We start from the raw sequence: 12116 nt of genomic DNA, 5'->3' as shown, positions 1-12116 counted from the left end.
CATGAGAGGTTGCAAAGACTCCTCAAAATCCACAAATCTGCACTGTTGGCTTCGAACAACTTAAAACAACTGCAATAATATTATTTACTATTAACATCTTGCATTGTTTCTCTCAGTAACTAATATCATCTCCACGCATTTCGGACAAAAGGTCTTCCGTCATATACATTAATATCTGCAACCTAACTCAGAAAAAAATGTTTCTAAACACATTGATTGTTGACATCTACTGTAATTTTTAATCCAATATAGACAATAAAATTAAAGATAATTTAAACCTAATTATACAGAGTTCTCATTTTTTTGTAAAATACTGCCATGTAACTAGCTGAGGACCCAGCAACCTTAGACATACAAGGAATTGCAGATGCTGGTTTGCAAAAAAAACCCCACAAAGTGCTGGAGTAGCTCAGCAGGTCGGGTAGCATCTCTGGAGAACATGGATAAGTGATGTTTCGGGTCGAGACCCTCTTTCAGACTCAGTCTGAAGAAGGGTCATGACCCAATGTGTCACCTATCCATGTTGTCCAGAGATGTTGCCCGACCTGCTGAGCTACTCCAGCACTTTGTGTCCTTTGGACATACTGAACTGTCAACGTTGCATCATCTTGTTTGGCACACCCACATGAAAAGTGGTGCTCACTCATATGAGGAAGCTAGAATGGAGGAAGTAAAGGGGGTAAAGAGAACCTAGAGAATCAAGAACTGCTGATGCTGTGGCACCCTACACCTCCCTCAGCTGTCTGAAAGAAACTTCCAAATCTAGTTTGATCTAATGTGTCCGTGAGACCACAAGACAGAGCCGCAGAATTAGGCCATTCGTGCCACTGAGTCTGCTCCACCATTCAATCATGGCTCATCTATTTTACCCTCTCAACCCCATTGTCCAGCCTTCTTCCTATAATCCTAATGCCTTTCCTAATCAAGAACATACCGCCTTTAAAATACCCAATGACCTGACCTCCACAGCCGTCTGTGGCAATGAATTCTACAGATTCACCACCCTCTGGTTAAAGAAATTCCTCATCTCCATTTTCAAGGTAAGTCCTTTTATTCTGAGGCTGTGTCCTCTGCGTCTAGACTCTCCCATGGTGGCGCAGCGGTAGAGTTGCTGCCTTACAGTGCCAATGGTTGGTGTGGACTCAGTGAGCCCAAAGGGCCTATTTACAATACAATACAATACAATATATCTTTATTGTCATTGTACAGGGGTACAACGAGATTGGGAATGCGCCTCCCATATGATGCAATATATTAATTAGTTAGTCAGTATTAATTTAAACAACCCAATGAAACAAATTAGAACAGATTTAAAACAGAATAAAGTGCAAGTAGATCTGTGCCGGTTCGCTGTGCGATGTGACCATCCGGCTCAGCAGGACCGGTTCATAGCGGCTATGGCCCTGGGGATGAAGCTGTTCCTGAGTCTGGAGGTGCGGGCGTAGAAGACCTTGTATTGTCTGCCCGATGGTAGAAGTTCGAACAGACTGTTGCAGGGGTGTGAAGAGTCTTTGTGGATGCTGGTGGCTTTTCTGAGGCATTGTGTATTGTAGATGCCCTCCAAGGCTGGTAGCTGTGTTCCGATAGTCCTCTGAGCTCTATGGGCTACACGCTGTATGGACTTCCACTCTATCTTTCAATCAATTCAATCAATCAAATATATGGGTGGTGCCAGAGACTCAAGTTCGATCCTGACTATGGGTGTTGTCTGTATGGAGATTGTCTCCACCCATATCCTTCCTTCGTCCCGCCCCCTGACATCAGTCTGAAGAAGGGTCTCAACCCGAAACGTCACCCATTCCTCTCCTTAGATGCTGCCTGACCTGCTGAGTTACCCCAGCAATTTGTGAACAAACCTTCGATTTGCAGTTATTTTCTTACATTGTCTGAATGGAGTCTGGTTCACCCTGTGAAACTCACATCTCTTGAATGAATAAAAGAAAATCTATTTTGAACATCAAGATATGTAGTTTAGTTTTAGTTTAGAGATACAGCGCGATAACAGGCCCTTCGGCCCACTGAATCCACGCCGACCAGCGATCCCAGCATATTAACACAGTCCTACACACACTAGGGACAATTTTGACATTTATCAAGCCAACTTACCTACCAACCTGTACATCTTTAGAGTGTGGGAGGAAATCAAAAATCTTGGAAAAAACCCACGCAGTCAAGGGGAGAACATACAAACTCCATACAGGCAGCACCCGTTGTCGGGATGGAACCTGGGTCTCCGACGCTGCAAGCGCAGTAAGGCAGCAACTTTACCGCTGCTCCACAGTAAAGCCCTTAAGATGTAGGATTGAGAAAGTGGTGGTGCAACTCAGCAGATCAGCATGGCTGGAGAACATGGATAGGTGTCGTTTCGGGTTGGGACCCTTTTTCAGAGTGACCCGAAACGTCACCCATCCATGTGCTCCAGAGATGCTGCCTGATCTGCTGAGTTACGCCAGCACTTTGTGGCTTTCTTTGGTATAAACCAGCATCTACAGCTATTAGACATGGGATTACTGCAAGATAGGGACACTGGGATTGTCGAGGGGGTGAGGAGGAGACAGAGATCAAATGAAAAGTATATCAAATACTCTTGTGCTGCCTTTTTGACTGTAGAGATACAACGTAGAAACATGCCCACCAAGTCTGCACCGAACAGCGATCACCCTTACACTAGTTCTATCCTGCACACTAGGGACAATTTACAGAAGCCAATTAACCTCTTTGCACGTCTTTGGAATGTGGGAGGAAATCGGAGCACCTGGAGAAAACTCACGCAGTCACAGAGAGAACGTGCAAACTCCGTACAGACAGCACCCGTGGTCAGGATCAAACCAGGGTCTTCGGCGCAGTGAGGCAGCAACCTTACTGCTGTACCACTGGGCCGCCCATTCTCTAAACTCAGAACTACTGATCCATTCACAAAACCTCAGTCGGTAAACCTAACAAGGCAGAGAAAAATGAGCGTTCGCCGTGATGCAGTGAGGAGGTTGCTGGCACATTGAGTTCACCAAGTTCCAACACTCATCTCATGCCATTATATCACTTCAGATTAGACAGCAGTCTGAAGAAGGGTGTGCAAAACACAAATATGTGATGAGTGTCAGATGACAATAGACTATAGGGGCAAGAGGAGGCCATTCGGCCCTTCAAGCCAGCACCACTATTCAATGTGATCATGCCTGATCATTCTCAATCAGTACCCCGTTCCTGCCTTCTCTCCATACCCCCTGACTCTGCTATCCTTAAGAGCTCTATCCAGCTCTCTCTTGAATGCATTCAGAGAATTGGCCTCCACTGCCTTCTGAGGCAGAGAATTCCACAGTTTCACAACTCTCTGACTGAAAAGGTTTTTCCTCATTTCAGTTCTAAATGGCCTACCCCTTATTCTTAAACTGTGGCCCCTTGTTCTGGACTCCCCCAACATTGGGAACATGTTTCCTGCCTCTAACGTGTCCAACCCCTTAATAATCTTATACGTTTTGATTGATTCAGTTCCTCTGCAGAAAAGAAATTGAAATTAGCCACTTTACTAAAATTTGTCAAAAGAAACCATGAACTGCTACAAATATATATTTGATGACAATATCCTGCTTGATCCTTGCCCACTGAACCTACGGAAGTCAATTACAAACCAATATCATAGTCATAAAGCACAGAAACAGGCCCTTCAGCCTATGTTGCCCATTTGGCCAAGATGCCCCATCCACACTAGTCCCACCTGCCCACCTTTAGTCATAGAGTCCTACAGTGTGGAAACAGGCCCTTCAGCCCAACTTGCCCACAGTGACCAACATTTCCCATTTACACTTGTCCCACTTGCCTGCATTTGGCCCATACCCCACTATACCTGTCCTATCTGTCTAATTGCTTCTTAAATGTTGTGATAGTCCTTGCCTCGACTACCTCCCCCAGCAGCTTGGTTCCAAACAACAACCACCCTTTGTGTGAAAACATTTCCTTCAGGTTCCTATAAAATCTTTCCCCCTTTACCTTAAACCTATGCCCTCTGGCTCTTGATTCCCCTACTCTGGGCAAGAGACTATGTTTAATGTGTGCATGTTTAGTTTAGTTTAGAGATACAGTGTGGATACAGGCCCTTCAGACCACAGAGTCCACATCGACCTTTGATTCATGCTAGTTCTGTGTTATCCCAGTTTTGCATCCTATCCATTAGGGGCAATTTACAGAGGCCAATTAACCTACAAACCTGCATGACTTTGGAATGTGGGAGGAAACCGGAGTACCTGGAGGCAACCCACGCGGTCACAGGTAGAATGCGCAAATTCCACACAGACAACACCTGTAGTCAGGAACCTGTAGACAACACCTGTAGTCTGGCACTGTGAGGCAGCAGCTCTACAACTGTGTCACTGTGTTGTCCTAAAATAAGTGGACGTACCTTCAAAATGGAGATGAGGAGTCATTTCTTTAGTCAGAGGGTGGTAAATCTATGGAATTCATTGCCACAGATGGATTAGTGGGTAGCTAATGTTATCCCACTTTTTAAGAAAGGAGGGAGAGAGAAAGCAGGGAATTATAGACCAGTTAGCCCGACATCGGTGGTGGGGAAGATGCTGGAGTCGATTACTAAAGATGTAATAGCAGCGCATTTGGATACAGTAACAGGATCATTCCATCTCAGCATGGATTTACGAAGGGGAAATCATGATTGACTATCTTCTGGAATTTTTTGAGGATGTAACAAATAAAATGGACAAGGGAGAGCCAGTGGATGTAGTGTACCTGGACTTTAGAAAGTCTTTGATAAGGTCCCACACAGGAGATTAATGGGCAAATTTAGAGCACATGGTAGTGGGGTGGGGTACTGACATGGATGGAAAATTGGTTGGCAGACAGGAAACAAAGAGTAGGGATTAACGGGTCCCTTTCAGAATGGCAGGCAGTGACTAGTGGGGTGCCGCAAGGCTCGGTGCTGGGACTGCAGCCATTTACAATATGCATTAAAGATTTAGATGAAGGAATTAAAAGTAACATTAGCAAATTTACAGATGACACAAAGCTGGATGGCAGTGTGAACTGTGAAGAGGATGCTATGAGGATGCAGGGTGACTTAGACAGGCTGTGTGAGTGGGCAGATGCTTGGTAGAAGCAGTGTAATGTGGATGAATGTGTGGTTATCCACTTTGGTGGCAAGAACAGGAAGGCAAATTATTATCTGAACGGTATCAGGTTAGGAAAAGGGGAAGTACAATGAGACCTGGGTGTCCTTGTACATCAGTCACTGAAAGTAAACATGCAGGTACAGCAGGCGGTGAAGTAAGCTAATGGCATGTTGATCTTCATAGCGAGAGGAGTTGAGTACAGGAGCAAAGATTCTTCTGCAGTTTTTCAGGGCTCTGGTGAGACCACACCTGGACTATTGTGTGCAGTTTTGGTCTCCAAATTTGAGGAAGGACATTCTTGCTGTTGAGGGAGTGCAGCGTAGGTTCATGAGGTTAATTCCCGGGATCGCGTGACTGTCATTATGATGAACGAATGGAGCAACTGGGCTTGTATACACTGGCATTTAGAAGGATGAGAGAGGATCTTATAGAAACATAAAAACATTATTAAGGGATTGGACACACTAGGTGCAGGAAACATGTTCCTGATGTTGGGGGAGTCCAGAACCAGGGCCACAGTTTAAGAATAAGGGGTAGGTCATTTATAACTGAGATGAGGAAAAAACTTTTTCACCCAGAGAGTTGTGAATTTGTGGAATTCCCTGCCTCAGAAGGCAGTGGAGGCCAATTCACTGGATGCATTCAAAAGAGTTAGACAGAGCTCTTAAGGTCCGCGGAATCAAGGGATATGGGGAGAAGGCAGGAACGGGATACTGATTGTGGATAATCAGCCATGATCACATTGAATGGTGGTGCTGTCACGAAGGGCCGAATGGTCTACTCCTGCACCTATTGTCTATGTATCTATGATATGACCCTGAATGTCTTAGGAAATTAAAAGCAAAAATAGAAAAGGCAGGGTGTACATTAAATCACGAGAAATAAGAGCAGATGAAGCAGAGAGGGCTGACTCAGTCGGCGAGAAAATTAAAATGCAAGCACTGCAAGCAAGCATTTTGCAAAGTAATTGGTATGTTGGGTTTCATTGTAGTTTAGTTTATTGTCATGTGTACCGAGATACAGGGAAAAGCTTTTATGGGGTTGGAACGCAAAGGTAAAGAGATTATATGGGAATCTGAAGAAGGGTTCCGACCCAAAACGTCACCCATTCCTTTTTCTCCAGAGATGCTGCGTGATCTGCTGAGTTCCTCAGCACTTTGTGTCTTTCTCTGGAATAAACCAGCATCTGCAGTTCCTGCATTTCCAATTAAGACTAACGGGTTAGTTGGTTTCTGTAAATTCCCCCTCGTGTCTCAGAAACATGTATATTAAACATTTTTTTCCATAAGAATGGTAGGGCAGCACAGTGGCGCACCGGTAGAGTTGTTGGCTCACAGCGCCTGAGACCCGGGTTTGATCCTAACTACAGGTGCTGTCTGTACAGAGTTTGTATGTTCTCCCTCTGACAGTGTGGGTTTTCTCCGGGTGCTCCAGATTCTTCCCACATTCCAAAGATGTGTCGGTTTGTAGGTTAATTGGCTTCCCATTCTCTGACCAGTGAGTAACGGACAATCTCTGTGGCTCGGATAAGCCCAACATTCCCAGGATCTAGAGAATTTGCACTTTACTGATTCCAACAGTATGGAGACCAAAACTGCACAAAGTACTCAAAATGAGGATCCCCAAAACTCCTTGCAATCTCCAGCGGAAGTGGCGGCGCCTAACGGCAGCGGCTCGCTAGCAGTCTGTTCGTCTTTTTTCCTTTTTTTTTTGTTGTGTGTCGGTGTTGGGATGGTTTTTGTATTTTTTTTTTGGTTGTGTATGTGTGGGGGGTGGTGGTGGTGTGGGTGGGGGGTGGTGGTGTGGGTGGGGGGTGGTGGGGGAAACTTTTCTCTTCCTCACGGCGCGGGGTGCGGCTCGGCTGCGGGGCCTAACATCGCCCGGTGCGGCTCGGCCGCTGGACTTTACATCGCCCGGTGCGGCTTGGCCGCTGGACTTAACAGTGCCCGGTGCGGCTCGGCTGCGGGACTTTACATCGCTGGTGCGGCTTGGCCGCTGGACTTAATAGTGCCCGGTGCAGCTCGGCCGCGGGACTTAACATCGCCCGGTGCGGCTCGGCCGCGGGACTTTACATCGTCCGGTGCAGCTCGGCCGCGGGACTTTTCATCGCTGGTGCGGCTCGGCCGCGGGACTTAACATCGCCCGGTGCGGCTCGGCCACGGGACTTAGCTGCGCAAGGCTTGGTCGCGGGGCCTTTCATCGCCCGGCTCGGCCGCGAGACGTTTCAGCGCCCGGTGCGATTCGGCCGCGGGGACTTCCATCCCCTTGTGGGGACTGTGCGGGTCGGTCGGGGACGAGCTGTCTGTCCGTGGGCGTGGGGAAGAGGGTGGAAGTTTTGTTGCCTCCATCACAGTGAGGGGGTGTTTGGAGTCACTGTGATGGACGTTTGTGTTGGGGTTATGTGTCTTGTGTTCTTTTTTTCTTTTTTTTTTTTCTTTTCTTTTTTTTTGAAAAGCATATGTACAAATCGAAATAAAAAAAAAAAAACACATTTGTTACAAAGTTCTTACATAGCTTCAATTTTTAAATTTTTGAAGAGAGAAAGTAAAAATAAAAATATAAAACTATAAACTTGGGAAGAGAGAGTAAGAGGGTTAAAAAAAAAAAGGATCTAACAATAAAAATTAACGGGAGTAGATCCGGGAGACAAAAACCACAGCTGTACATCCAACCCCCAACTCAAGTTTCAACTTTTTATTTAAATTTTTATTTTTTATTTTAGTCCTGTGCCAAACCCATTTACTTTTCTAAAAATTCAATAAATGGAGACCATATTTTTAAAAATAACTCAGGTTTGTCGATTAAGGCAAACCTTATTTTTTCCAAATGCAGGGTCTCTGTCATTTCCGTAGTCCACATTTTAATTGTGGGGGTTATTGGTTTTTTCCAAAATTTAAGTATTAGTTTTTTCGCAGTTATTAGACTGTAATCAAGAAAATGTACCTGACTTACTGTAAAATTTGTAGTATGTTCTGATAATCCTAATATAATTAATTTTGGGTCCATATCTAATTTTTTATTAATAACTTTAGAAACTATTTTAAAAATCTCCAACCAGAAGTTTTGCATTTTTATACAAGTTACGAAAATATGAGTTAAATTAGCTTCTTGAAATTGACATTTATCACACATAGGAGAGATACTAGGAAAAATCCTATTTAATTTCGTCTTCGAATAATGTAATCTATGTATTATTTTAAATTGTATTAAGGAATGTCTAGTATTCAATGAACATTGATGTATATGTTGTAAACTTTCATCCCATATATCTTGCATTATAAATTGATTCAATTCGTCCTCCCATGCTCGTCTATGGGGACTGTGCGGGTCGGTCGGGGACGAGCTGTCTGTCCGTGGGCGTGGGGAAGAGGGTGGAAGTTTTGTTGCCTCCATCACAGTGAGGGGGTGTTTGGAGTCACTGTGATGGACGTTTGTGTTGGGGTTATGTGTCTTGTGTTCTTTTTTTCTATGACTGCTATGTAGTTTCGTTCGGTACTTCGGTACCGAATGACAAATAAAGCTCTGTTATACTGTTATAATAAGGAACTGCAAGCATACTTTAAAAATAAAGATTGACTGGTGCTGTAATGCAGCTCTAGCTGCAGCTCAGGTACAAAGAGGATTGCAAGTTTAGTTTAATAATAATAATAATAATTCATTTATTTTATATAGCGCCTTATCGCATGCTCAAAGCGCTTTACAAAAACAATTAACATAGAAACAAACAGACAAACTATCCTGACGGAAAAGCGGCGAATACACAACGCCAGCGTCCTCTCACGTCAGGGTCCGGCAGTAGACATCAAAAAGCACAAGACACACAGATATAATTTTTTACACAAAACAGCCATCACAGTGATTGCTCTAGGCATACCCTCACTGTGATGGAAGGCAAAGTCTTATCTCCTCCTCATTCTTCTCCTGTGGTGCCACGAGGTGATCGAGGCTCCCAACTTTTTGAAGCCCCCACCGGGCGATGGAAAGTCCCAGGGCCAAGCCGAGCAGGCCGATGAAAGTCCTGAGCCCCCACCGGGCGATGGAAAGTCCCAGGGCCGAGCCGAGCCGAGCAGGCCGATGAAAGTCCTGAGCCCCCACCGGGCGATGGAAAGTGCTACGGCCGAGCCACGCAGGGCGATGAAGGGCCTGCGGGCGGGTCGATCGTACCTCGCGCTTCGGGGCGGTCGAAGCTGCTACGGCTGGAGCTCCCAAAAGCCGGTCGCCAGCCAGGGACCTGCGAACTCCCGATGTTGCGGTCTGCAGGGCCCACGGCCGAAGCCTCCGAGATGGTAAGTCCAGGCCCTGCGACCGGAGTCTTTGAGGTCGATCCCAGCTGGAGGCCGCCGACTCCACGATGTTAGGCCGTAGCGCGAACGGAGATACGACATGGTAAAGGTCGCATCTCCGTTGAGGAGGAGATTTGAAAAAAGGTTTCCCCCAACCCCCCCACCACCCCCCTACATACACAGAATTAAAAATAAAACAAAACGTACATTTAACGACGACAATGACAAAAAAAAAAAAAAAAAAAAAGTTTAGATTAGATCTGAGATACATCTTGGAAACAGAGCCTTCAGCCCACTGAGTCTACACCAACCATTGATCACCCGTTCACACTAGTTCTATGTTATCCTACTTTCTCATCCATTCCCAAAACACTCGGTGCAATTTACAGAGGCCAATTAACCTACAAACCTGCACGTTTTTGGGTTGTGGGAGGAAACCGAGGCAATGGAGGAAAAGCACTCAGTCACAGGGAGAACGTGCAAACTCCACACAGACATGCTGGGACCCTGGGACTCTGGCGCTGTGAGGCAGCGGCTCTACGAGCTGTGCCAATATGTCACCCTCATTCCTTCTTTCTAACCATCTTCCTCAAAGATACAGCATGGAAACAAGCCCGCCGGCCTACAAAGTCCCTGCCGACCTCCTCACACACCAGTTCGGCTTGGGAACCTTCTGCAGATTGTGAAGCTCTACTGCTTCGCCACTGTGCCGCCTTAACGGTATTCAACAAAAGTGCAATCTGAGTTACAGAACACACACCAGTCACGTCTTTTGTGGATTTGTGCTCTGGCAACAATGAGTTTTTAATATCCTTCTTCTACCTCGTTGAAGAAGTAAACAGTGGCGGCAGGGTGGCGCAGCAGTAGAGCTGTTGCCTCACTGTGCCAGAGACCCGGGTTCGATCCTGACTACAGGTGCTGTCTGTACAGAGTTTGTAACACAGTTTGTCGCCCTGTGACCATGTGAGTTTTCTCCGGGTGCTCCGGTTTCCTCCCACACTCCAAATAACATGCAGGTTTATACATTGGGCTGAAGGGCCTCTGTGGGCTGAAGGGCCTGTTTCAATGCTGTTTCTCCAAAACTAAAAACCTCAATGATACCTTTCTGTGTAGGAACTGCAGATGCTCATTGACACCAAACTTAGACAAAAATTGCTGGAGTAACTCAGCGGATCAGGCAGCCTATCTGGAGAAATGAAATAGATGATGTTTCAGTTTGAAGAAAGGTCTCAACTCGAAACTTCACCTAGTCCTTATCTCGAGAGAACCTGCCTGACCCACTGAGTTACTCCAGCACTTTTTGTCTCTCTTCAATGATATGCTTTCTTTTGGACAAGTAGCACAAGACTCTTCAATACGAGAAGATCATTCACTCCAAATTATTGATTTAACTCATTGAAATCTTATTAGGATAAATAATAACTGTATTTTTAAAAAGTGCAATTTGAGTTCCACAGCACCAACCAGTCTACCTGTCTTAAGGATTTTCTATGGCATCAAATGGCGTTCAATATTCTGAAGTGTCTTCTACCTCTTTGAAGAGGTGGACAAGTTTTAACGAAATAAGAATAAAGAGTAGGCCATTTAGGACTGAGATGAGGAAAAACATTTTTTCACCCAGATAGTTGTGAATTTGTGGAATTCTCTGCCACAGAAGGCAGTGGAGGCCAATTCGTTGGATGTTTTCAAGTTAGATTTAGCTCTTCGGGCTAATGGAATCAAGGGATATGGGGAGAAAGCAGGAACACGGTACTGATTTTGGATGATCAGCTATGATCGTATTGAATGGCGGTTTTGGCTTGAAGGGCTGAATGGCATACTCATGCACCTTTTTTCTATGTTTCTATGAAAGAAAAAAGTATTCATATCTAAACTTACAAAATTGCAAGGATTTCCAAACTGTGAGTGCTGGTTCGCCTGTATTTCCCCAGGATAGCCATTTCCCACAAGTAAACTTCCCCTTCTTTATGCAAAGCAGACTAGTTTCAATTTCACAACCAAGGATGTAGATTCGAGAGGCATGCAGCCACTACCACTGCCACGGAAGTGGTCATTCGTCTTTCTAGTGGGGAAGCCAATAATGTTTCAAGAAAAATAGGTTGCGTGGCTGCACGCTTTAAAAAAATCAATCATTGATCATCACTTCATGAACGGATCGGTTGACCGGGATTCACTGACAACCTGCTCACTTGATAAATCTCCTCTGAGCTTCAAAGAGTGACTGTTTACTTGTCCTGCAACGATACATCAATAAACAAAACTTGGTCAACGAATTTCGAGGAAATTCTTAAAAATTAATGTAATGCATTACTACGGCTGCCAACAGGAAACCAGAGTGAAATAAGGAATACAAACTAATCAGGAGATACATTTGGTGCCACGGAGGTTTAGACTGAAACAGCTCGCAAGAAGTTCTCTCCATCTATTGTTCGAGATGTAAGTACAATTTATTCATCATTACATGGCTGATATCTAAAGCCAGGGGACAGAGGAAAAACAAGGGAAATGTTCTAGTCTTAAAGAAAGAGACCTATAAGCAGTATTATTATAATTACTGGAAAGACTATTCAGCGAGTGGAAATGTAAACAAGGTTTTTGATTCTAATTGTGCAGTTAATTTAAAGTGATGAGATATGGATTCAAATGTAGTGACACGACGAACTGGAGTTGATAAAATCTTCAGCAAAAACACAAAGTGCTGGAGGAACTCAGT

General features: G+C 44.9%; 1 protein-coding gene across 7 annotated transcripts in view; it reads right to left on the bottom strand.

Moving 5' to 3' along the window:
- Nucleotides 1-12116, bottom strand: part of LOC144599502 (mediator of RNA polymerase II transcription subunit 12-like protein) — a 395150-nt gene that overhangs the window by 127057 nt on the left and 255977 nt on the right. The gene's annotated exons all lie outside the window — the stretch shown is intronic.

This window comes from Rhinoraja longicauda, chromosome 13 (genome assembly GCF_053455715.1).
Source record: "Rhinoraja longicauda isolate Sanriku21f chromosome 13, sRhiLon1.1, whole genome shotgun sequence".
Classification (NCBI taxonomy): Eukaryota; Metazoa; Chordata; class Chondrichthyes; order Rajiformes; family Arhynchobatidae; genus Rhinoraja; species Rhinoraja longicauda.
The sequence above is the reverse complement of the archived record's forward strand: the minus strand, read 5'-3'. Positions and strand labels throughout refer to the sequence as shown.